The sequence below is a fragment of the Schistocerca nitens genome, chromosome 8 (assembly GCF_023898315.1).
Source record: "Schistocerca nitens isolate TAMUIC-IGC-003100 chromosome 8, iqSchNite1.1, whole genome shotgun sequence".
In the NCBI taxonomy this organism is placed as follows: Eukaryota; Metazoa; Arthropoda; class Insecta; order Orthoptera; family Acrididae; genus Schistocerca; species Schistocerca nitens.
In genome coordinates this window covers 334433691-334439027 of record NC_064621.1, presented here as the reverse complement: position 1 = coordinate 334439027, position 5337 = coordinate 334433691, and positions in this window count along the sequence as shown.

Sequence of the window (5337 nt, the reverse complement as noted above, 5' to 3'; positions counted from 1 at the left end):
TGAGGTCTCGTGTTTTAGTATGAAAATTCAGTCAGAAACATCCTTTTTTGCACTACGAGGTACTTCTACTTTAATTGACATTATCTCACTGTTGTCTTTCTTAAAAAAAAAAAAAGGAAGGTTACATTCGCTTTTCACCATCATTTGGGGATCGTCTTTCTTATCTACATCTACAACTACTCGATTAGTCTGGAATTCACAATTAAGTGAGTGACAGACGGTTCGTGTATGTAGGTGGGCTCGAAAGGCATATTTTTGCAATCAGAGGAGGAAGCTGGAGATTGAAATTTTATGACAAGGTCCCGCTACAACGAAAAACACGTTTGTTCTAATGATTGGGTGCCAACCCAATTCAAATATCATGTTTGTGGCACTCTCTCCCCTATTTCATGTTAATACAAAAAGAGCTGACCTCGTTTGAACTTTTTCTGAGAAGTCCATGAGTCTCATCTGATTCGGATCCCACACCGCTCAGCAGTACTCCAGAAGAGCGCGGTCAAGCGTGCCGTAAGCACTATCTTCAACAGACCTGTTGCACTTCCTAAGTGTTCTGCAAACAAGTCGAAGTCTCTGGTTTGCTTTCCCCGTAACTTTACCTGTGTGATCGTTCCAATTTAAGTTATTCGTAATTGTATTTAGTTGGATTTACAGCTTTTTATTCGTGTGATTTATCGTGTGACCGAAATTTATTAGGTTACTCTTACTATTCAACACTTTTCATTATTCAGAGCCAATTGCCTTGTTCGCACGATACAGTTGTCTTGTCTAAATCATTTTGCAAATTGGTTTTGATCATTTGATAACTCCACAAGATGTCAAGTCACAGCGTTATCTGCAAACGATCTAGGAGGGCTGTTCAGATTGTCTCCTGCGTCGTTTGTGTAGGCCAAGAACAGCAGCGGGCCTATAACACTTCCTTGGGGAACTCCACATATTATTTCTGTTTTAGTAGATGACTTTCCGACAATTCCTATTTTAGTATATACACACTGGCTTCCAAAACGTTATGACCACCTGCTTTAAAGTGTGATGATGGATCAGCTTTCCAACACAATACAGTAGTGATTCTGCGTGGCAAGGATTCGGAAAGTCCATGTTACGTGAACCGATGAGTAACACTGTCAGCCGTGAGACTGTATTTATTTACTCAATGGTAACCGCTTTCGGTGGTCCTCTACATCGTCATCAGACCCCTTCTGAGATGCACCTCACGTTGAAGTTGATAGCTTCATGAGCCTCACCTTGTTTGCCTTCAGTCTGCAGGTTTGTCCCATTGCCTGGTATGGCACATTTAATTTTCGTACACCCATCTTCAAACGGAGAGTGGGCAAACAGGATCGATCTCATGAAGGTGACGACGGCAGTAATCAGCTCCGTAAAGAAATGCATCTCCGAAGAGGTCCGATGGAAATGGAGCGGACCTTTGAAACGGTCCTGATTAGATAAATAATAATATCGACTCATAGCTGACGGTGTTTCACATATTTACGGTCCAGTGACATTAATGTGACCACCGCCTGTGATCGAAGTCGACGTGCAATATCCACTCACGGACGGCAGATGGCAGCATTAGTGGTGGAGGGTATATAAAGCGTGTCGGAGGGACACGGGAAACAGTGAAGTCCTTATCGTATTGTGGAAGCGGAGCGGTTTATCTGACGCCGGCCGCTGTGGCCGAGAGGTTCTAGGCGCTTTAGTCCGGAACCGCGCTGCAGCTGCGGTCGCAGGTTCGAATTCTGCCTCGGGCATGGATGTGTGTGATGTCCTTAGGTTAGTTAGGCTTAGGTAGTTCTAAGTCTAGGGGACTGATGACCTCAGATGTTCAGTCCCATAGTGCTTAGAGATATTTGTTATTTTATTTTATTTTATTTTGAGGGCTACCAGTTTCAGCATTTCACTATGCCATCTTCAGGCCCCATATGCATCTCTCCAAATAACCGAAACTCTTCGAATGAAGCACTAGTCCAACGACTGAATTCACGACATCGAGAGACTCGTATATGACATTTTAGTTTATTTGAAGAGATGCATATGGGGCCCGAAGATCGCACAGTAAAATGCTCAAACTGGTAGCCTTGAAAATAAAATAAAATAACATCTTAAGATACACGGCTGTTGGTGAATTTAATTGACACTGACAGCACTGTACTCTGTCGTTATATCTGCCACAGATCACCGCATGTCCTGCTTCACAGAGCAGGCAAACCTCCAACCTCCATGTTCTGTCATGAGATGTTGATGTCCAATACTTTGTACCCTACTTGTGGTTTCATCGTCCTTCAACCATATTTCCCAAAGGCTCGCGACAGTAGCAATATAACAGCCGACAGGCTTCGCCGTTTCTGAGATGCTCATTCCCAGGCTGTAACAAGCTGACCTTTATTAAAGTCGCTTATGTCAGTGGATCTCACCATTTGAGGCTCGTATCGTCACTAGAATGAATTTCCGTTTGCCTCTACCCTATTTGTGCCGATGTTTCTATTGGTGACTGAGGACTGTGTACTGAACAACACTACATCAGCATTTACTTCACTTGGTTACTAATACTTATATCTATTAGGAGTAGTATGTTTTTAGGTTTGGTTAGTTAGGGACCTGGATAAACTGAAAGAACCAGAGGTTCAGGGAGAGCATAAGGGAACAATTGACAGGAATGGGGGAAAGAAATATAGTAGAAGAAGAATGGGTAGCTTTGAGGCATGAAATATTGAAGGCTGCAGAGGATCAAATAGGTAAAAAGACGAGGGCTACTAGAAACCCTTGAGTAACAGAAGAAATATCGAATTTAATTGATGAAAGGAGAAAATAAAAAATGCAGTAAATGAAGCAGGCAAAAAGGAATACAAACATCTCAAAAATGATATTGACAGGAAGTGCAAAATGGCTAAGCAGGGATGGCTGGAGGACAAATGTAAGGATGTAGAGGCTTATCTCACTAGGGGTAAGATAGATACTGCCCACAGGAAAATTAAAGAGACCTTTGGAGAAAGGAGAACCACTTGCATGAATATCAAGAACTTTGATGGAAACCCAGTTCTAAGAAAAGAAGGGAAAGCAGAAAGGTGGAAGGAGTATATAGAGGGTCTATACAAGGGCGATGTACTTGAGGACAATATTATGGAAATGGAAGAGGATGTAGATGAAGATGAAATGGGAAATATGATACTGCGTGAAGAGTTTGACAGAGCACTGAAAGACCTGAGTCGAAACAAGGCCCATTAGAACTACTGACAGCCAAGGGAGAGCCAGTCCTGACAAAACTCTACTATCTGGTGAGCAAGATGTATGAGACAGGCGAAATTCCCTCAGACTTCAAGAAGAATATAATAATTCCAATCCCAAAGAAAGCAGGTGTCGACAGATGTGAAAATTACCGAACTATCAGTTTAATAAGTCGCAGCTGCAAAATACTAACGATAATTCTTTACAGACGAATGGAAAAACTGATAGAAGCCGACTTCGGGGAAGATCAGTTTGGATTCCGTATAAATGTTGGAACACGTGAGGCACTACTGACCCTACGACTTATCTTAGAAGAAAGATTAAGGAAGGGCAAATCTACGTTTCTAGCATTTTTAGACTTAGAGAAAGCTTTTGACAATGTTGACTGGAATACTCTCTTTCAAATTCTGAAGGTGGCAGGAGTAAAATACAGGGAGTGAAAGGCTATTTACAATTTGTACAGAAAGCAGGTGGCAGTTCATGGTGTGGGTTCCTGTAGTCATGTCCTAGCTCATGAACCACGGGCAACGTATGAGTGGCCAAGTAAGTGGTCCCGACAGTCGGGATACCAGCTACTTTGGAATAAGGCTGGGCATCTCGGACATATTCTGAGTCGTGGTCACCTTTGTACTCATACGGCAAAGACTACCAAATCCACCGGTTAGTCCCTCAATCGTTAGGGGTAAAACTCAATGGGACTCGGGGCAAGTAAGGCTAGCAACCTGCTTCCCTGGTACTTTAAATATGATGCTGGTAACAATTAGAGCAAAATGCCTCGGACCTTTGGAGGTGACGGAGTCCCACCTCTAACTGACAAACCAGGGACTCCTAAGATACGACTTGGCAAACAAATGGTAATGAAATGGGGAGCCATTAATATTAATGGGGGCTACTCTGGGAAGAAGGTAGAACTGGCAGAGGCTGCAAGTAAGATGGGGCTGGACGTTTTAGCTGTTAGTGACATTAGGGTAAGGGGTGAGAAAGAAGAGGAAGTGGGAGAATATAAGGTCTACCTGTCAGGAGTCAAAGCAGGAATATCACAATGGGGTGTAGGGCTTTACATCAGGAAAGAAATGGAACACAGCATAGATGCAGTAAGGTATGTAAACGAACGACTAATGTGGATAGATTTGACAGTGTCTAGCAAGAAAATTAGGATTGTGTCAGTATATTCGCATTGTGAAGGGACAGATCAAGATAAGATGGATAGTTTTTATGAGGCACTCAGTGATGTAGTTGTTAGAGTAAAGGACAAGAACAGAGTTCTGCTCATGGGTGATTTTAATGCCAGGATTGGAAATCGAACAGAAGGGTATGAAAAGGTTATGAGTAAATTTGGAGAGGATATGGAGACCAACAGGAACGGGAAACAACTCTTGGACTTCTGTGCCAGTATGGGCTTAGTAATCACAAACTCCTTTTTTAAACATAAGAACATTCACCGGTATACTTGGGAAGGCAGGGGAACCAGATCTGTTATTGACTATGTAATAACAGACCAGGAATTCAGGAAGGCTGTGAGGGATACACGTGTATTCAGGGGATTCTTTGATGACACTGATCATTATTTAACCTGCAGTGAAATTGGGATTGTGAGGCCGAAAGTGCAGGAGGTCAGGTCCATATGTAGGAGGATAAGAGTGGAGAAACCTCAGGATAAGGAAATCAGGCACAAGTACATAACAGCGATCTCAGAAAGGTACCAGTTAGTTGAATGTAGTCAATTACAGTCATTGGAAAAGGAAAGGACAAGGTACAGGGACACAGTACTAGAAGTGGCTAAAGAATGTCTTGGAACAGTAGTGTGTAAAAGTAGAATGAAGCAAACAGCTTGGTGGAATGACACAGTCAAGGCAGCCTGTAAAAGGAAAAAGAAGGCGTATCAAAAATGGCTACATACTAGAACTCAGGTAGACAGAGAAAGTTATGTTGAAGAAAGAAACAAAGCCAAACAGATAACTGCAGCATCCAAGAAGAAATCTTGGGAAGACTTTGGAAACAGGTTGGAGACTATGGGTCAAGCTGCTGGAAAACCATTCTGGAGTGTAATTAGCAGTCTTAGAAAGGGAGGTAAGAAGGAAATGACAAGTATTTTGGACAGGTCAGGAAAACTGC